Source organism: Macaca thibetana, chromosome 8 (genome assembly GCF_024542745.1).
Source record: "Macaca thibetana thibetana isolate TM-01 chromosome 8, ASM2454274v1, whole genome shotgun sequence".
In the NCBI taxonomy this organism is placed as follows: Eukaryota; Metazoa; Chordata; class Mammalia; order Primates; family Cercopithecidae; genus Macaca; species Macaca thibetana.
The window spans coordinates 141,721,038-141,742,162 of NC_065585.1; the positions used below are offsets into that span (position 1 = coordinate 141,721,038).

Genomic DNA, 21,125 nt, shown 5'->3' on the forward strand with positions numbered 1-21,125 from the left:
GGAGAAATTCATCAGGGTCTACCAAGGCAAGGAGTTCTTACTCTTGGCACTAAACACCCGAAGGAAAATGATTACAAACTGGACTTTGGCAAAAACGTAAAACTTGCTCTGTGAAAGACCCTGCCAAGAGGATGCGAGACAAGCTCCAGGTGGGAGCGGCCCACACAAATCCCACACCAGACCGGCAGCTTGAACACTCAGAGAACGCTCACACTCCAACAGCACAGGAAAGCCAACACTGCAATCAGAAAATGAGCGAAAGATCTGTAGAGGCATTTCCCAAAGAGGACGTAGAGATGGCAGATAAGGACATGAGAACACTCCACAGCATTAGTCATCAGAAAACTGCAAATTGAAACCACTGCGCCCCTATCCCGATGGCTAACATGACAGTGACAGTGCCAGGCCCTGGGCCAGGGAGAGGCCGCTTGCTCTGCTTTGCTGCTGGGAACAGGAGATGGTGCAGATGCCCTGGAGGGCACCAGGCAGTGGCTTTAAAAACTAAACCTGCGGGCTGGGCGCGGTGGCTCAAGCCTGTAATCCCAGCACTTTGGGAGGCCGAGATGGGCAGATCACGAGGTCAGGAGATCGAGACCATCCTGGCTAACACGGTGAAACCCCGTCTCTACTAAAAAATACAAAAAACTAGCCGGGCGAGGTGGCGGGCGCCTGTAGTCCCTGCTACTCGGGAGGCTGAGGCAGGAGAATGGCGTGAACCCGGGAGGCGGAGCTTGCAGTGAGCCGAGATCTGGCCACTGCACTCCAGCCTGGGCCACAGAGCCAGACTCCGTCTCAAAAAAAAAAAAAAAAAAAAAAAGCTAAACCTGCAACTACCCTGCAACCCAGCATTCATACCCCGGACACTCATCCCAAGGAAACGAAGACTTACGTCCACACAAAAGCTGTGCACAAGAGATTACGTCAGCTTGTCCTTCAATGCCTGAAGGGTCAAATTGCCTTATGTCTGACCATGAAATTCTACCCCCACGCTAAAAGGGAGTGAATATGATACCATGACCTGGATGAATCTCCAGAGAATTGTGCTGAGTAGGAAAAAAAGTTAATCGCAGAAAGGTATAGACTGCATGATTCCAGTTACAAAACATTCTTGCAACAAAATTAGAGAAGAGGGAGAGCAGAGGAGTGGCCGTCAGGGTAGCAGGGAGACACAGGGCTCAGGTGCAGCCGTAAAAGGCATGGCTGGGTTGCATCTTGGCCAGATGGGTGTTGACACCGGGCTGTGCCGATGTGACATGGTTTTGCAGGATATCAGCACTGGGGGAAGGGATGAAGATAATGTAGGAGCTCTGCATAATTTCTTACACCTGCTTGTGAATTAAAGGGTTTAATTTAAAAGATGAATTACTAAATCCCTAGTTATATAACCGCTTATCTAATTTTTAAAGAACTTGGATCTAATAAAAATATTACATATATTTCATCTAAAAGCACTTAAATCTGGTTCTTTAATCTGAAGCTCCCAAAGTAATTTCAGGAGTCACCACTGGGACATCAGCTGTTGGGGACCAACTAAAAACAAAACAAACAAACAAAAAAAACTTCAAGCTTCCTAGTGCCTTAGAATCCATGGAAATAAATCGTATTCCCATTTCTACAGAAGAAACCACAATTTGTTTTTCCATGGTGTCATTGTTGCAGTTGAATAAACATGAGGTGAATCATAATGGGCTGCAGCATCATTAAACACGCTGGGTGTCCTGGCCTAGAACTGGTAGGAGGCAAATGCATCTCAGGAGGACACAGCTGTCGCCGGATCTGGGAGGGGCTGTCACATGCAGGAGGGTTGAGGCTGTGGGTAGCTGCAGAGGCAAAGCGTGGGTGTGAGCTGCAGGGGCAGGCTGCTTTTCCTCAAAATGAGAAAACGGCAGCACAGGTCAGCTCACCTTGAGGGGCAGTGGCAGAGTCTGGGGGGCCTGGGTGTTGAGGTGGGGTCTGGCAAGGGGGGTCCGGGCGCTGCGGCGGGGTGGAGTGTGGGGGGCCCGGGCACTGAGGCGGGGTGGAGTGTGGGGGGTCCGGGCGCTGAGGCGGGGTGGAGTGTGGGGGGTCCGGGCGCTGAGGCGGGGTGGAGTGTGGGGTTCTGGGCGCTGAGGCGGGGTGGAGTGTGGGGTTCTGGGCGCTGAGGCGGGGGGTGGAGTGTGGGGGGTCCGGGCGCTGAGGCGGGGTGGAGTGTGGGGTTCTGGGCGCTGAGGCGGGGTGGAGTGTGGGGGGTCCGGGCGCTGAGGCGGGGTGGAGTGTGGGGGGTCCGGGCGCTGAGAGCGGGGTGGAGTGTGGGGTTCTGGGCGCTGAGGCGGGGTGGAGTGTGGGGTTCTGGGCGCTGAGGCGGGGTGGTGTGTGGGGTTCTGGGCGCTGAGGCGGGGTGGAGTGTGGGGGGTCCGGGCGCTGAGGCGGGGTGGAGTGTGGGGAGTCCGGGCGCTGAGGCGGGGTGGAGTGTGGGGTTCTGGGCGCTGAGGCGGGGTGGAGTGTGGGGGGGGTCTGGGCGCTGAGGCGGGGTGGAGTGTGGGGTCTGGGCGCTGAGGCGGGGTGGAGTGTGGGGGGTCTGGGCGCTGAGGCGGGGTGGAGTGTGGGGTTCTGGGCGCTGAGGCGGGGTGGAGTGTGGGGGGTCTGGGCGCTGAGGCGGGGTGGAGTGTGGGGGGTTCTGGGCGCTGAGGCGGGGTGGAGTGTGGGGGGGTCTGGGCGCTGAGGCGGGGTGGGGTGGAGTGTGGGGTTCTGGGCGCTGAGGCGGGGTGGAGTGTGGGGTTCTGGGCGCTGAGGCGGGGTGGAGTGTGGGGGTTCTGGGCGCTGAGGCGGGGTGGAGTGTGGGGGGTCCGGGCGCTGAGGCGGGGTGGAGTGTGGGGTTCTGGGCGCTGAGGCGGGGTGGAGTGTGGGGGGTCCGGGCGCTGAGGCGGGGTGGAGTGTGGGGGGGGTCCGGGCGCTGAGGCGGGGTGGAGTGTGGGGGGTCCGGGCGCTGAGGCGGGGTGGAGTGTGGGGGGTCCGGGCGCTGAGGCGGGGTGGAGTGTGGGGGGTCCGGGCGCTGAGGCGGGGTGGAGTGTGGGGGGGGGTCCGGGCGCTGAGGCGGGGTGGAGTGTGGGGGGTCCGGGCGCTGAGGCGGGGTGGAGTGTGGGGGGTCCGGGCGCTGAGGCGGGGTGGAGTGTGGGGGGTCCGGGCGCTGAGGCGGGGTCGGCCGTGGGAGCTGATGGTGCCCTTTGCAGCCTGACTTCCCCCCACTCCCTGACCCGGGCCCTCATTGGTGAGAAACCTGGACGTATCCTGGGACGTTTGAGGCAGCCACGCAGCATCCTGAGGGTGGCCGTATCTGCCCTCTGTCTACTCACAGCCCCATGCTCCTCAGGGGGAGGACGTGGCTCCCCCAGGCTGAACCCCACTTCTGTACCCACAAGCGCCATGGGAGAAACTCAAAAGAGCCCGCTCGCTGCCCTGATTCTCTTTCCTTGTGAGCCAGTGTGGAATGAACGGGTAGCGGGATGCTGAGTGCCAGCGTGGCATTATTTGTGGATTATTTGTGGATGCCTCGTTTTAGTCACGGCTGGGTCCTGACCTAAAGCAATTTTTCTGGTGTACTTTGTGGTCAAAAGAATTTGAAGCCACTGCTTTAGGGCCTGTATTTTCTAAGGGGATGTTTATTTAAAATGGGGCCTGCGTGTGCCCCTCCAGCCTCAGGGAGGGGCCTGGGTGTGCCATTGGGTGCCTACTGGCCCACCAGAGCCTGGCAGGTCCCAGGAACCCTCCTTGGTCTTGGGGCTCCCCTGTCCCCGCTTGGAGGTCAGAGTCAGAGTTTCTTAACCAGGGCATTTTCAAAACCCTCCTCGTTGGGCGTGATCTCCAGAGATCCCAGTCCTAGTGGTCTGTGTGGCTCAGCCCTCCCTCCCATCCAGGGTCTCTGAGAGAGCTGCCGGTGAGTCCTGCAGATGCTTCAAGCTCCAATCCATTGGTCTGTGTGGTACGTGGTACAAACCTGGAGAGGCCTGCGGAGAGGGAGAGAGAATGAGATCAAGACAGATCCTGCGGGCACGTGTGGTATGAGCGGAGGGCTTGCCTGGGTATCTCACACAGCCTGCACTGAGGGGCCAATCAAAGCTCATCCTGCTCTGTCCCTCTTGCTTCCTGCTGCCCAGCACCTCCCTTCCCTCCAGGCCTCCAGCACCTATGCCTTCTGACCCCTCCGTCAAGGTGCTCTCTGCCTGTGTGTCTCTCTGTCTCTGTGGGTGTGTGTCTCTGTCTCTCTGTGTCTCTCTCTGTCTCCTCCTCCTTGTTTTACTCCCTCCCACTTCCTGGTAAACCTCCTCACTGGAGGGGCAGCCACATGTCTTTCTGATCATGGGTTTGTCGCTGGTTGTGGAAATTCCCGTTAAAAATATTTGCAGTTGGTGCTTTGAGCAGTGGGATGTGCAAAATCATGCAGGGCTGCCCTCCAGAGCCATGAGGTTCCAGGCGCAGCATGAGTGGCCCTGGAGTGCCCTCGCCCCTGCCTGCCCCCTGCTCCTGGCCAGGCAGTAGCTCCCGGCTTCTTGCTGCTCTCTCGATCCTGATCCTGATGGTCACAGTTCTGTCAATGCTTGGGGGAGGTGGGAGGGGTGGCCTGTGCTGTCCAGTATCCCCTCGAGAGAGTTCTGGGAGCGTGGCAGTTCCTGTGGAAAAGCCCTGCCATCTGGATGACACTGAGCAGTTTCAGGACATAGAAAACCCTGTGAGGCTCCAGACAGGTGAAACGTGGCAATGCCTCTAAGCGGTGACTCCATGGCAGAGGGGGCTGAACGAGGGGATTAGAACCCAGGCTGCATGGCAGGCAACAGCCCCTTCCCACTCCCAATGCCTTCCACTGCTCCTCTCTGTCCTCTCTGTGCCAGGAGGAGTTGCCAGATGCACTCCTGCCCAGCTGTCTCCTCTAGCTTTGCAGTTCCAGGACTGAACCAAGGCAGCCACCACCTACCACATGGTGACTCCATGTTCTAAAGAGCCCAGATTTGGTAGAAGGAAGCTTGGCTTGAGGCCCCATTTGCCAGGTGACCGTGGATAAGTCCCTTCATAACCCACACAATGGGAAAAGTGCCCATCATGTCATTATGCAAAGACAATATTCATGAAAGCACTTTATGAAGTGTGAAAGTACAAGCTTTTGAAAATATTAATACTTAAAGTCTTTCCATCTACCCCTAGTGGTCTATAAGGGTCTTCACACGTTTTTAAGGCAGGCTGTGTGTCTGAGCGTCTTTGTGCCAAGTCTGTATTTCCGTGTCTTCCCTCGTCATTAGCATAGTAATATCATAGTAATATTGCAGCGGCAAATCATGGGTTGGGAGAGAGGTCTTAGAAGCCAAGAACAATGGAGCTTTCTGAAATGTTTGTCCAAGTTCACGGGACTTGCCAGCACCACGGGCACTGAGTTTTCTAAATGGAAAAAGAAGAGCTAGCATGCATCTGCCCTGTGACATGCTCTGTGGAGTCCTAAGCAGGACAAAATGAGCCAGTGAAGAGAAGCGGGTACACATCTCATTAAAATTCTGCATTAAGCCTGAACTTGCAACCTCTTACAACGCCTCTCTGTGACACTAAATGTGGAGAATATTCACATTTTGTTCATTGGAAAATGAGGGCTGGAAACAGAGACACAAGTGGTGTGAACTGCTCCCTACTCATGTTTCACCCTTCATCTGCCTGGCAGCCTCCCTGCAGCCTCCCTTCTCGTCTCCCCATCACCTCCTCCCTCACCTCCTAGCCTTTTCTCAGTTCCTCCCACTCTATTTTCTCTTCTCCTCGTTCCCTGTCTGTGTCAGGAAGCTTGGACTGTGCTGATTTACACAACTCGGTGCTGCAGGAACCACCTTGCTCCCTGCCTCGTGTAGCTTATGGCCTATGGTTCTTTTTATTTTAATTTCATTCATTCAACAAACATTCCAAGGTCTACAGTGTGCTGGGAGCATGTTTGGTTTACAAAGAGAAGTAAGAGGCTTCCCTGTTCAGGGACTCAGCATCTGAGCAGATACGGGGGGCTCTAAACTGGCACCGCTGAGTGCATGTCTGGGAAGTGCCTGTGAGTTCAGCGAATCCAGCAAGGCTCTCTTGGTCGCCCTCAGACCGAGAACCTGTGACCCTGGTGGGGTGAGGAATGAGCCGTGGCCACTGCCAGAAACTCTGTTGGCTCCTCCTAGATAAGTCACACCGAAGGGGCATTGGTGACCTCGTTGGTGCCACAGAATCTCCTGCTCCAGCCCTGCTGTAGACCTACGGCTTTAGTTTACTCGCTTTATTATGACCCGTTGCCCTCAGTTCTTTTTGACGTCTCGGTAGGTGAGTGTCATGTTCTGTTCATTTCTGCAACCCCAGTACCAGGTGTGGCACCTGGTGTGTGGCAGATGCTCCGTAGATGTTTATTGGACTCCTAAAAGCAGCATTGTGTGGGGTGCTCTCCACCCTAAAGCAGTGGTCCCCAAGCTTTTTGGTACCAGGACCAGTTTCATGGAAGACAATTTTTCTACGGACCTGGTGGTGGGGGGATGGTTTCAGGATGACTCAAGCATATTATCTTTATTGTGTACTTTATTTCTATTATTATTACATTGTAATATAATTATACAAGTCATCTCATGTCAAATCAGTGAGAACCCTGAGCTTGCTTTTCTGCAACTAGATGGTCCCATCTGAGGGTGATGGGAGACAGTGACAGATCAGCAGCCATTAGATTCTCATAAGGAGTGTGCAACTTAGATCCCTCCTGTGCACAGTTCACAACAGGAGGTGTGAGAGTCTATCCATGAGAATCTAATGCCATTACTGCTCTGACAGGAGGCAGAGCTCAGGCATTAGATTCTCATAAGGAGCATGCGACTTAGATCCCTCATGTGCACAGTTCACAACAAGGTTTGTGCTCCCATGAGAATCTAATGCTGCCACTGCTCTGAGAGGAGGCAATGGGGAGCAGCTGGAAATACAGATGAATCTTCGCTCACTCACCTGTCACTCACCTGCTGTGCAGCCCAGTTCCTTACAGGCCACAAACCAGTACTGGTCCTTGACCCAGGGGTTGGGGATCCCTGCCCTGATGTGCCCTGCAGTGCTCTGATCAGTGGAACTGGCTTGGTGAGAGAGTTGTACAGAGGCACTTAAAATATCCAAATAGAGAATAAAGCATTTCTCATCACATGTGGTTAAAAGTGGGTGTGTTTCCAGGTGATAGATTGTTTGGCTTGGTACCCAGTCTGGTACCCAGCCCAGGCCTTCCCACGGGACCTTCAGGAGAGACAAGGCCCCATCCCAGAGTGTGCCTCATTGAACAAGGATTTTGAGGAATGGCAGCTGCAGGAGAAGCTCTAAGAAGTCGCCCTTTTGGAAGGGGAGTTTGCCTCTGTGAAGGAATCTCTACCTACCGGGTATCTCCTCTGGGATCCAAGAGGAGGAAGAAAACTCAGTTACAAGAGACACTTGTTGAGGAGAAAGCTCTATTGCAAGCCCACAACAAGTTGTGACCTCGGTCACCTGCCTTTCTGGTCACCTCCCCACTGCTGGCCACCCCCACCTTCTTTCTTTGTTTTAGTTGAAGATAAGCTAGGGTTCTGGGCCACCTCCTGCAGATTTGTACATCTTCCCCTGGAGTCTCCCACCCATGCATGAGGTGTGTGGATTAATAAACTTCTGTTTTTCTCTTGTTCATCTGCCGTGGGTTACAGGCATCCAATTTTTCTTCTCCTACAGGGAAACAATTTGCTCCACTGGGAAGAGGGGAAAAGGTCACAGAAAGGCAAGTTGACCAGAAGACCCCTCACAGCGTCCCCTTATCACCACCTCCTCTGTCTCTAGGGAAGGCGTGGGGGCTGGTGGTGCATTGGCTAGGTACAGGGGCAATGGCCACAGCTGGGACCACTGTGGAAGCCCCCATACTGAAGACCCACTGCCTGATCTCATCATTTTACATCACTCTGTGACCTATGACTTTGACCCTCTCTCCTAACTGGCCTGGCCTGGTGGGAGCAGTAGCCACTTATTTAGGTCTAAGGACTCCAGGCTCTAGGGCTTTGCAGATGCAGGCAGATTTGGGGCCTGAGCAGAGGCAGGAATGAACTTGGAACACAACCCTCAGAAGTTCTGAGGTAGTCCTGGCCATGGGGTCCATGCAAGGACTACATCCCACAGCTTTCTGCTTTCCACTCTGCCATCAGTGCCCACACATGGTTCAGGAAGTGGAGATCATGAGATGGCACCTGTGTCCACACACTCGGCTCTAGTTCTGCTCAAGGCTTGTGGTATTGCTCATGGAAACAGAGGATGCTGGAAGCAAAGGGCTGGTTTTGCCGCAGAACCACAGCATCTGTGGGCGAGTATGGGGGTTCAGGCCATGTCCAACCAGCTGGCCCCTGCAGCAGGACCTCCACAGCCTCCAGCCTCTGGGGACTTTAGGACCTAATGGAGACTTTTACTGGCACAGCTCTAAGTTGTTCAGCTCAGTCTCTCTCAGCAATTCCCGAATTGCAGCCTGTGTGTAATGAAAACTACCAGCAAAATTAAAAGCAATGTGTCCTCTACTCATAATTATTTTTTAAAATAAAATTTCAGAAACTAATTATCAAAATTTTATAAGCTGCATCTGCCTCAAATTCCAGTTAAGCCTAGTAGCCCTGCTCTGTTTTATACATCAACACCCAAATTATTTGTTGCTATTTAAAACGTAACTTTCTCCATATTTTTAAGGTTTTACTTGTAATTTTTATTACACTCATACATGTAAAATTCTTAAACGGCTAAGAACAGGTACTACACTTGATCTTAGCCAAAAGGGCAAGAATCACTGCATGCAAAGCTTTTAAGAGCCCAGCATTACTGCCTGGTTTGTGGTGAAAGCAGCTTCTTTATTCCACCCTCAGTCCCTGCGGCTGTCACTGTGTCTCTTGGTGTTTCCCTCCTGTGAGTGAACAACATGCTTGTGTTTCATGTTGTTTATTTTGGGGCTCATCTATTGATTTCCTTCAATGATGGAGGAGGACTTAACCTTTCTGCTAAGCACATGCATGCACCCACACTCTCTGCACCCTCTTCTCCTCCAGTGTGATAGCCACACTCTGTGATGACCTCCGTATTCCAGGTTGCCATCCTGTGATCACGCAGAGCTTATTCTCAGCTGAGCTGTGTAATTGTAAAATGATTAAATTTTCCTTCATGCACTCCCTGTTTCCTCTGGGGTTGGGAGCTGTTGCATTTTAGTTGTTATTTCCTTAGACTTCTAGGAAGGGACCACTGTTCTAGCCGCGCACTTCCTAACAGAAATAAGAAAGACACTTGCATGATCAGGCACATCGACGGTCCAGCCATGGCATCCCTGAGGCCCCCACTGCCTCAGCTCCCAAGGCTCTGGCCACATCTCCCTGTGTCTCCCTGCTCCTCACCTTCAGGACTCCCTGAGAGACCCTGTGTGGGAGGAATACTTTGAGACCTGCAATGTCTGGAGACGTTGCCATTCTCTCCTTGACCTTTTCTTTCTGGGACCAGGATTCTAGTCTGCAAGTAACATCTCTCAGAACTGAGGAGGCCTCGCTTCCCGCCCTGCAGACTCCGGTGTTCAGTATGGAGGTCTCAGCCATTCCAGTTCTGTCACGAGAGTGCTGGGGCCTGTTGCTCTGGCCCCTGGGCTGCTGGTGAACTCTGCTTGCAGTGTCTGGGCAATGAGGATGTGGATGACACAGGTGTTTTTACTCTGTTCTTTCATGCATGTGCTGCTCTCTCAATCTGGGCTCCTGTCTGCAGTTCTGGACCACTTGTTTATTTCTTTGCTGATCTCTCCTGTCTGACCTCTCTGGTCTCTCTTCTCATTAAGTGGGTATTGGAGTTTCTGGGTTCTCTATTTCTTTTGTCATTCCTCCCTAATTCTTCATCTGTGCATCTTTTTATTCTGTTTCTGGGAGATGTAAATGAGTCTAATATTCAACATTTCTATTAAATTATTTATGTGTATTGTACTTTTAATTGAAAGATTCTGTGTGTAGTTTTGTGGTGTCTGTTCTTATTTCACGGCCTCCCTGTTTCTCTGTGAATATCATAGGTTTATCTGCGTCCTACTCCCTCCATCCACCCAGCTTCCTCCAGGTGTCTCTCTGGGTCTGTGTTATGTTAGAGTCTCCCTGGGTCTCTGGCCTACATCCTCCACATAGAACCCCCACCCCACCCAACCTGCTCACATGCAGGAAGCAGCCGCATGTGCTTCCAACGGGAGTGGATGGTGTGTGGGGAGGAGATGCAGCCGGGCTCTTTCCCAGTGAGGTTTCCTCCAGTCGTCTGCATCCCTCTCCTGAAGGCCTTACTGGGCATCCCTGCTGTCCCATGGCCTTCCTGGATTCCACTAACTGCCCAGGCATGTCCTTCAAGACTGGAGCTGGTGCTGGTGGCAGGGCTCTGCAGCTCTCCCATGGTTTCCCAAGGCTGCCTGCATGTTTGCCATTAGTTCCTTTTTGATTATTGCTTTTCATTAGCAGTTCCTTAATTAAACTTTCCTCGATTTACCAAGCTTGAGCGTGTCATAGATTTCCTGCTGGGACCCTGGCTGAGAACAGCTCTTCAGCCAAGTGCCCTTGGCTAGACCAAGGCATTAACAACTGTAGGCAGCATATGGGGGATTGCTTACGAGTGGCCCTCACCTCACAGCAGTGGAAATGGCCCAGTTCTTCCACTGGGAACCCCTAAATCCAAAGACTGCATTTTTAGATTTTCCCTCCACAGCCAAGAGAGGGGTATGACCTCCTGCCTGGGGGTATGAGTCTGGCCTTTGACATTCTGGGAGCTTGGGAGGTGGGTGAGGTATCCCACTCTCCACAGGGGGGCTCCACTCACCCCTCTCAGCACAGTGTCCTTCACCCTCACTGCCCAGCTGCCCCTGCATGCCTGAGGTGCCTCACAATCACCTGAGCTCCCTGACGTCCCTGACTTCTGAAGTTTCCTGAGTCTGGTGCAGATCTCCTGGGTGGTAGCTGGGCTTCCCTGTTCCTGCTCTGCCTGGGAATGCTCAGTCCTCCCACCTGGCTGACTCTTCCTATCTTCTCCTCTTTGAGTTTTGTTTTTATGCCTTTCAATTACTTTATTGCCCTTTTGATTGAGAGGTGAAGGAGCAAAGATGGGAGGTCTCTGTCTCTCCATCCTCAGCCCTGCTTTGCTTTACAGCAAAGATATTGTTGGTAAAAAAAAAAAGAAAAAAAAAAGAAAAAAATAAAACCCTTATCCATGAGTGATGACCCCCAGTATTTATAAGCAAGTGTGGAGAGAAGAGCAGCTTGCATGTGAGCCACCCAAGGGGTGGACAAACGGACTGGGGAAGGCGTCAGGAGCTCCTTGCACAAGGTCCTCTTGTTCTTGTTCCTGTCACTCTTGGCTGATGACGAACCAAGGAGACTTCCATGATGACCCAGAAGAGAACCACAGTGACTGGCAGGAGGCAGGGGAGGTGACCAGGACCTTCTCACCAGGGACACTTTCCTGGTCTCATAGGCCGGAGCCTGCTCCCACAACCAGGTCAGCCAGAGGTGATTGCATAAGAGACAGAGTGAGCAACACTGGCTTCCGAGGTCCTGGCTGACCTTGACGGTGACCAGAGGAAGGTTCTCAGGGCCCCAGTGGCCCCTGGAGAACCTGCACTCTAGGGCTCATAGGAGGCCCCGCTTTCTTGGAGGCCATGGTGGTGAGGAAATGCTGCTTCAGGGGTCTTCTCAGCAACCCATGCCAGTGCCAGGCCTGTGTGGAGGAGCAAGGGGGAGAACGATGAAGGCGAAACCAAGGAACTGTGCTTAAAACGTCCCCTCGCTGAGCTCTCCTCACAGAGCTCACTCACATCCCTCCCCTCACAGCGCCCACTTCACATCCCTCCCCTCATAGCACTCCCCTCACAATGCTTGCTCACATCCCTTTCCTCACAGCGCCCCCCCTCACATCCCTCCCCTCAGGGTGCTCCCCTCACAACAACCCCCTCATAGCACTCTGGCACAGCGCTCCCTTGGCATCCCTCCTCTCAGGGCGCTCCCCTCACATCTCTCCCGTTAAGGCGCTGGCCTCACAATGCTTGCTCACATCCCTTTCCTCACAGCGCCCCCCTCACAGTGCTCCCCTCACAACAACCCCCTCACAGTGCTCGCCTCACAGCGCTCTGGCACAGCGCTGCCCTCACATCTCTCCCCTCATGGCGCTCCCCTCACATCCCTCCCCTCACAGTGCCCCTCTCACATCCCTCCCCTCAGGGCGCCCCTCTCACATCCCTCCCCTCAGGGCGCCCCTCTCACATCCCTCCCTTCAGGGCACTCCCTTCACATTTCTCCCCTCACAGCGCCCCCCTCACATCCTTCTGCTCACAGCACTCCCTTCACATCCTTCCCCTCACAGCGCTCCCCTCACAGACCACAGACCTCCCCTCACAACCCTCCCCTCACAGCGCTCCCCTTACATCCCTCCCCTCACGGGCACCCCTCACATCTCTCCCCTCAGGGCTCTCCCCTCACAACATCTCTCCCCTCACGGCGCTCCCCTCACAGCCCCCACTCACATCCCTCCCCTCAAAGTGCTCCCCTCACTGCGCTCTGGCACAGCGCTCCCCTCAGGGCGCTCCCCTCCCATCTCTTCCCTCACGGCGCTCCCCTCATGGCGCTCCCCTCACATCCCTCTCCTCACAGTGCCCCTCCCACATCCCTCCCCTCACAGCGTCCCCCTCACAGTGCTCCCCTCACAACAACCCCCTCACAGTGCTCCCCTCACAGCGCTCTGGCATAGTGCTCCCCTCACATCTCTCCCCTCACAGCTCTTCCCTCACAGCTCTTGCTCACATCCCTCTCCTCACAGCGCTCTGGCACAGCGCTGCCTCACATCGCTCTCCGTGTTCCCTCACGGCACTCCCCTCACGGCACTCCCCTCACAGCGCTCTGGCACAGCGCTCCCCTCAGGGCACTCCCCTCACATCTCTCCTCTCACAGTGCCCCCCTTACAGTGCTCCCCTCACAGCGCTCTGGCATAGTGCTCCCCTCACATCCCTCCCCTCACAGCTCTCCCCTCACAGCGCTCTGGCACAGCGCTGCCTCACATCCCTCTCCGTGTTCCCTCTGGGCACTCCCCTCACAGAGCTCCCCTCACTGCCCTCGCATCACAGTGCTCTGGCAGGTCTAGAGCCAAGGTGCCCAGGACATTCCTGCAGCCAATGTGTTCCTTTTTATTTACTTTTTGAGACGGGGTCTTACTCTGCTGCCCAGGCTGGAGTGCAGTGGCCTGAGCTCTGCTGACTGCTGCCTCAGCCGCCCAGTTAGCTGGGACTACAGGCACCACCGCGTGGGTGCCTGGTTCCTGTTCCTTTATCCTCCTCTGGAGTACTCTTTCTTCTCCCTCTCAAACCTACATGGATTCCAACCTTTGTTTTCTCTCCTTTCGTTCGGAATATCTCCTTTCTCCAAAATCGTAGAATTGACTCATAAAATATGGGAGCCAGGAAAGACTTTAGAGACAGCCTCATCCCATGAATTTTGGCACCAGATATGAACCTGAAACCCTAAAGTTCACAACACTGCAATGGGTCAGGCCCTGCTGCGCTGGTGGAGGTAAAATGTACTGAGCAGAGGAGAGAGGCTGGCAGCATGGAAGAAGCTGACTGGGCTTCAGGGCTAGGTGCTGAGGGGAGCAGCTGGGTGCAGAGCCTCAGGACTACACCTGTGTGAGAGACAGAGACACAGAAAGAGGAGGAGGAGGAAGAGAGATAATGTGTTATTATGTACTACAAATGTAGCCTCCTCTCAAGATTTTGGGGGAGATTTCAGAAAAGATACATTTGGCTTTTTTCCTTCATTGGCCGTTTTTTGTCCTTGTTAGTTACTGCTCTGTGTCACTGACTTTCCAGATGGGATTTTTCAAGCTGACAAACTGTGGACTCCTGGAGGCGCCCTCCTTGCTTGCATGCGGATGTCTGACTCCCATGCATCTCCTCCAGACCTGGCCGCCTGCTGCTGTGACCTCCACGGCTTTGTTCTTTATGAATGTGTTCCATCACAGTTCCTTGGCCACGTCCACTCACACAACTGCGGATTCATTGAAGGGCCTGTGCATTATTCACTCCTGTCCCCTGAGCACAGAAACAGACACATAATAAAATGTGTGCAGTGACTCGGTGCCCCACATCCGGAGGTAGTGCCTCACTTGGCCTTCAGAGAGCTTTCTCCTCTCTCTAACAGACACATATCATAGGAGAAGGCATGCATAATTTTTCATTGCTCAGAGCAAGAGATAACATTTTGAAGACCATCTCAGGCTTTTATTCTCATCCCTTTTATAACTTAAATAAACGATGTTTTGGGAATGGAACAGTGCACAGCTCGCAGTGCCTTGCTCTCTGAGTGAGAGTTCATCTGGGGCATCTTTGTTGGATGAAAGGGAGAGGTGCAGCCACAGCAGCAACAGGACTAAGGGCTCCAGGGCACCTTCAGGTCATTGACAGCATTTGATTATTTGCAGCTGTGGGACTGAAACCCTTGTTTCCTCACTGACTGTCAGTTGGGGCCACTCTCAGCTCCTCAGGCACCTGCACCTGCATTCTTCTCCCAGGGCCACATCCATCTTTAAAGTCAGTGACGGCAATGAGCCCAGTCCTTTGCATGCCCTGAATCTGTCTGACTGCCCTTTGCACCAGCTGGGGAAAGCTCCCTGCTTCACCAAATATGTGGTGAGATGAAGCCCCTGCCAGGTAACTTAACACAATCATAGGAGCAGCACCAGGTTCAGCGGCATCCTTAAAACTCTGCTGTCTCAAACTACCTCCATCCCCAGCAGGCACTCCAGGAGGCCTAGAGGAGAAGCCATCCCTGTAGGGGGAGCCAGGAAGACAGGGCCGGCCGCTTCTTCCCACCAGTGGTGCTTCTGGCAGGCCAAGCCCATCAGAGCACCTGGGGAGAGCCTGGGCCCCATCTTAGGAGCCAGCCTGCAGTGCACGAAGGAGCTGAGCCATAGATGGAGGTAAGAGAGAGGATGTACATCCCGAATGAGCTGTTCCTCAGCTCTTTTTTTGCTTTTATAAATGTGATCTTTCCCTTTGTTTGTAGCTTCTAGCTTGTTATTTGCTTAATGAAAGCACTTGGATTGTGTCTTTTAATTTCATACCAGACTGTCTCATCAATTCTCTCATTGTTTGAGGTTGTTTTTCAGTTCATTCTGCCAGATTCTCCAGATATATGGTCTTTATCGGCCTCCTAATTTTGTTATTGCTATTTTATTTTATGTACATAACATAAGTTTACCATTAGTGACATTTAGTGCATTCACAATATTGTGAATCACCTCTGCCTATCTCCGTCACCCCAGTAGGAACCCCTGTCCCCACTAGAAGTCTCTCCCCATCCCCTGGCCCCCAGCCTCTGGCAGTCCCCAATCTGCCGCCTGTCTCTGGGCTTGCCTACTGTGGATATATAAGTGGAGCCATGTAACATGTAGCCTTTCACGCCTGCCTTCTCTCACTTGGTATAACGTTTTCAAGTTTCACGTATGTGTAGCGTGTATCAGTGCCTCCTTCCTTTTTGTGGCTAAATAACACTCCATTGTCTGTATACACCACATTTTTGATCACCTGTCTTCAGCTGATGGGCGTATGGGTTGATTCTACCTTCTGCCTATTGAAAATAAAGCTGCTATCAATGTTCATGAGCAATTTTCTTTTTGAACACCAGTTTCCAATTTGGTGTGGGGGGTTTTATACCTAAAACTGGAATTGCTGGGTACTTGTTAAAACTCTTCCAGGGCAGCCTCACCATTTTACAAATCTAAGGCAAGGTACCAATACAATATAGGAATTCCAATTTCTCGGTCTTGGTTCCAAGATGGTCAAATAGGGACAGTGCTAGTCGACAGCTCCCAGTGTGAGTGACGCAGAAGACGGGTGATTTCTACATTTACAACTGAGGTACCAGGTTCATCTCACTGGGACTTGTTGGACAGTGGAAGCAGCCCATGGAGTGTGAGCCAAAGCAGGGTGGGGCATCGCCTCACCAGGGAAGTGCAAGGGGTCGGGGAATTCCCTTTCCTAGCCAAGGGAAGCTGTGACAAATGGTATCTGGAAAATCAGGACACTCCCACCTTAATACTGTGCTTTTCCAACGGTCTTAGCAAACGGCACACAAGGAGATTATATCCCACACCTGGCTAGGAGGGTCCCACACCCACGGAGCCTGCTCACAGCTAGCACAGCAGTCCAAGATCCAACTGCAAGGTGGCAGCAAGGCTGGGGAGGGGCGTCCACCATTGCTGAGGCTTGAGTAGGTAAACAAAGCAGCCAGGAAGCTCCAACTGGGTGGAGCCCACCGCAGCTCAACAAGGCCCGCCTGCCTCTGTAGACTCCACCTTTGGGGGCAGGGCATAGCTGAACAAAAGGCAGCAGAAACTTCTGTAGACTTAAACGTCCCTGTCTGACAGCTTTGAAGAGAGTAGTGGTTCTCCTAGCACAGAGTTTGGGATCTGAGAATGGACAGACTGTCTCCTCAAGGTGGGTCCCTGACCACTGAGTAGCCTAACTGGGAGACATCTCCCAGTAGGGGCTGACTGACACCTCATACAGCTGAGTGCCCCTCTGAGACAAAGCTTCCAAAGGAAGGATCAGGCAGCAACATTTGCTGTTCTGCAGCCTCCACTGGAGTGGACCTCCAGCAAACTCCAACAGACCTGCAGCTGAGGGTCCTGACTGTTAAAAGGAAAACTAACAAACAGAAAGGAATAGCATCAATATCAACAAAAAGGACATCCATACCAAAACCCCATCTGTAGGTCACCATCATCAAAGACCAAAGGTAGATAAAACCACAAAGATGGGAAGAAACCAGAGATGAAAAGCTGAAAATTCTAACTATCAGAGCACTTCTTCTCCTCCAAAGGAATGCAGCTCCTCACCAGCAATGGAACAAAGCTGGACGGAGAATGACTTTGACGAGTTGACAGAAGTAGGCTTCAGAAGATTGGTAATAACAAACTTCTCCAAGCTAAAGGAGGATGTTCGAACCCATTGCAAAGAAGCTAAAAACCTTGAAAAAAGATTAGACGAATGGCTAACTAGAATAAGCAGTGTAAAGAAGACCTTAAATGACCTGATGGTGCTGAAAAGTATGGCATGAGAACTATGTGATGCATGCACAAGCTTCAGTAGTTGATTTAATCAAGTGGAAGAAAGGGTATCAGTGATTGAAGATCAAATGAATGAAATGAAGTGAGAAGAGAAGTTTAGAGAAAAAGAGAGTAAAAAGAAATGAACAAAGCCTCCAAGAAATATGGGACTATGTGAAAAGACCAAATCTACCTCTCATTGGTGTACCTGAAAGTGACAGGGAGAATGGAATCAAGTTGGAAAACACTCTTCAGGATATTATCCAGGAGAACTTCCCCAATTGAGCAAGGCAGGCCAACATTCAAATTCAGGAAATACAGAGAATGGCACAAAGATACTCCTCTAGAAGAGCAACCCCAAGACACATACTTGTCAAATTCACCAAGGTTGAAATGAAAGAAAAAATGTTAAGGGCAGCCAGAGAGAAAGGTCGGGTCACCCACAAAGGGATGTCCATCAGACTAACAGCAGATCTCTCGGCAGAAACTACAAGCCAGAAGAGAATGGGGGCCAGTATTCAACATTCTTAAAGAAAAGAATTTTCAACCCAGAATTTCATATTCAGCCAAACTAAGCTTCATAAGTGAAGGAGAAATAAAGTCCTTTACCGACAAGCAAATGCGGAGAGATTTTGTCACCACCAAGCCTGCCTTATAAGAGCTACTGAAGGAAACACTAAACATGGAAAGAAACAACCAGTATCAGCCACTGCAAAAACATGCCAAATTGTAAAGACCGTCAAAGCTAGGAAGAAACTGCATCAACTAACAAGCAAAATAACCAGCTAACATCATAATGACAGGATCAAATTCACACATAACAATATTAGCCTTAAATGTAAATGGGCTAAATGCCCCAATTAAAAGACACAGACTGCCAAGTTGGATAAAGACTCAAGACCCATCAGTGTGCTGTATTCAGGAGACGCATCTCACGTGCAGAGACACACATAGGCTCAAAATAAAGGGATGGAGGAAGATCAACCAAGCAAATGGAAAACAAAAAAAAAGCAGGTGTTGCAATCCTAGTCTCTGATAAAACAGACTTTAAACCAACAAAGATCAAAAGGGACAAAGAAGGCCATTACATAATGGCAAAGGGATCAATTCAACAAGAAGAGCTAACTATCCTAAATATACATGTGCCCAATACAGGAGCACCCAGATTCATAAAGCAAGTCATTAGAGACCTACCAAGAGACTTAGACTCCCACACAATAATAATGGGAGACTTTAACCCCCATTGTCAACATTAGACAGATCAACGAGACAGAAAGTTAACAAGGATATCCAGGACTTGAACTCTGCTCTGCACCAAGTGGACCTAATAGACATCTACAGATCTCTCCACCCCAAATCAACAGAATATACATTCTTCTCAGCACCACATCACACTTGTTCCAAAATTGACCACATAGTTGGAAGTAAAGCACTCCTTAACAAATGTAAAAGAACAGAAATTATAACAAACTGTCTCTCAGACCACACTGCAATCGTATTAGAACTCAGGATTAAGAAACTCACTCAAAACCACACAACTACATGGAAATTGAACAACCTGCTCCTGGATGACTACTGGGTAAATAACGAAATGAAGGTAGAAATAAAGATGTTCTTTGAAACCTATTAGAACAAAGACACAACATACCAGAATCTCTGGGACACATTTAAAGCAGTATGTAGAGGGAAATTTATAGCACTAAATGCCCACAAGAGAAAGCAGGAAAGATCTAAAATCAGCACCCTAACATCACAATTAAAAGAAATAGAGAAGCAATAGCAAACACATTCAAAAGCTAGCAGAAGGCAAGAAATAACTAAGATCAAAGCAGAACTGAAGGAGATAGAAACAAAAAAAAAAATCCTTCAAAAAATCAATGAAACCAGGAGCTGGTTTTTTGAAAAGATCAACAAAATCGATAGACCACTAGCAAGACTAATAAAGAAGAAAAAAGAGAAGAATCAAATAGATTCAATTAAAAAATGGTAAAGGGGAAATCACCACCAATCCCACAGAAATACAAACTACTATCAGAGAATACTATAAACACCTCTACACAAATAAACTAGAAAATCTAGAAGAAATGGACAAATTCTTGGACACATACACTCTCCCAAGACTAAACAAGGAAGAAGTTGAATCCCTGAATAGACCAGTAACAGGCTCTGAAATTGAGGCAATAATTAATAGCCTACCAACCAAAAAAAGTCCAGGACCAGACAGATTCACAACCGAATTCTACCAGACGTACAAAGAGGAGCTGGTACCATTCCTTCTGAAACTATTCCAATCAATAGAATAAGAGGGAATCTTCCCTAATTCATTTTATGAGGCCAGCATCATCCTGATACCAAAGCCTGGAAAAGACACAACAAAAAAAGAGAATTTTAGACCAATATCCCTGATGAACATCGATGCAAAAATCCTCAATAAAATACCGGCAAACCAAATCCAGCAGCACATCAAAAAGCTTATCCACCCCAATCAAGTTGGCTTCATCCCTGGGATGCAAGGCTGGTTCAACATACGCAAATCAATAAACGTAATCCATCACATAAACAGAACCAAAGACAAAACCACATGATTATCTCAACAGATGCAGAAAAGGCCTTTGACAAAACTCAGCAGGCCTTCATGCTAAAAACTCTCAATAAACTAGGTATCTATGGGATGTATCTCAAAATAATAGGAGCTACTTATGACAAACCCACAGCCAATATAATACTGAATAGGCAAAAACTGGAAGCTTTCCCTTTAAAAACTGGCACAAGACAGGGATGCCCCCTCTCACCACTCCTATTCAACATAGTGTTGGAAGTTCTGGCCAGGGCAATCAGGCAGGAGAAAGAAATAAAGGGTATTCAATTAAGAAAAGAGGAAATCAAATTGTCCCTGTTTGCAGATGACATGATTGTACATTTAGAAAACCCCATCATCTCAGCCCAAAATCTCCTTAGGCTGATAAGCAACTTCAGCAAAGTCTCAGGATACAAAATCAATGTGCAAAAATCACAAGCATTCCTATACACCAATAACAGACAAACAGAACCAAATCATGAGTGAACTCCCATTCACAATTGCTTCAAAGAGAATAAAATACCTAGGAATCCAACTTACAAGGGATATAAAGGACCTTTTCAAGAACTACAAACCACTGCTCAGTGAAATAAAAGAGGACACAAACAAATGGAAGAACATTCCATGCTCATGGATAGGAAGAATCAATATTTTGAAAATGGCCATATTGCCCAAGGTAATTTATAGATTCAGTGCCATCCCCATCAAGCTACCAATGACTTTATTCACAGAATTGGAAAAAACTACTTTAAAATTTTTATGGAACCAAATTAAGCCCACATTGTCAGGACAATCCTAAACAAAAAGAACAAAGCTGGAGGCATCATGCTACCTGACTTCAAACTGTACTACAAGGCTACAGTAACCAAAACAGCATGGTACTGGTACCAAAATAGAGATATGGACCAATGGAACAGAACAGAGCCCTCAGAAATAATGCCACACATCTACAACCATCTGATCTTTGACACACCTGACAAAAACAAGAAATGGGGAAAGGATTTCCTGTTTAATAAATGGTGCTGGGAAACCTGGCTAGCCATATATAGAAAGCTGAAACTGGATCCCTTCCTTACACCTTATACAACAATTAATTCGAGATAGGATTAAAGACTTAAATGTTAGATCTAAAACCATAAAAATCCTAGAAGAAAACCTAGGCAATACCATTCGGGACACAGGTATAGGCAAAGACTTCATGACTAAAACACCAAAAGCAATGGCAACAAAAGCCAAAATAGACAACTGGGATCTAATTAAACTAAAGAGCTTCTGCACAGCAAAAGAAACTACCATCAGAGTGAATAGGCAACCTACAGAATGGGAGAAAAAATTTGCAATCTATCTGACAAAGGGCTAATATACAGAATCTACAAAGAACTTAAACAAATTTACAAGAAAAAATCAACCCCATCAAAAAGTGGGCAAAGGATATGAGCAGACACTT

At 50.1% G+C, this 21,125-nt stretch overlaps 1 protein-coding gene and 1 pseudogene across 1 annotated transcript in view; one reads left to right on the plus strand and one right to left on the minus strand.

Moving 5' to 3' along the window:
- Positions 1-21,125, plus strand: part of TDRP (testis development related protein) — a 141,228-nt gene that overhangs the window by 12,892 nt on the left and 107,211 nt on the right. The gene's annotated exons all lie outside the window — the stretch shown is intronic.
- On the minus strand, positions 8,697-8,799 carry LOC126961966 (uncharacterized; annotated as a pseudogene).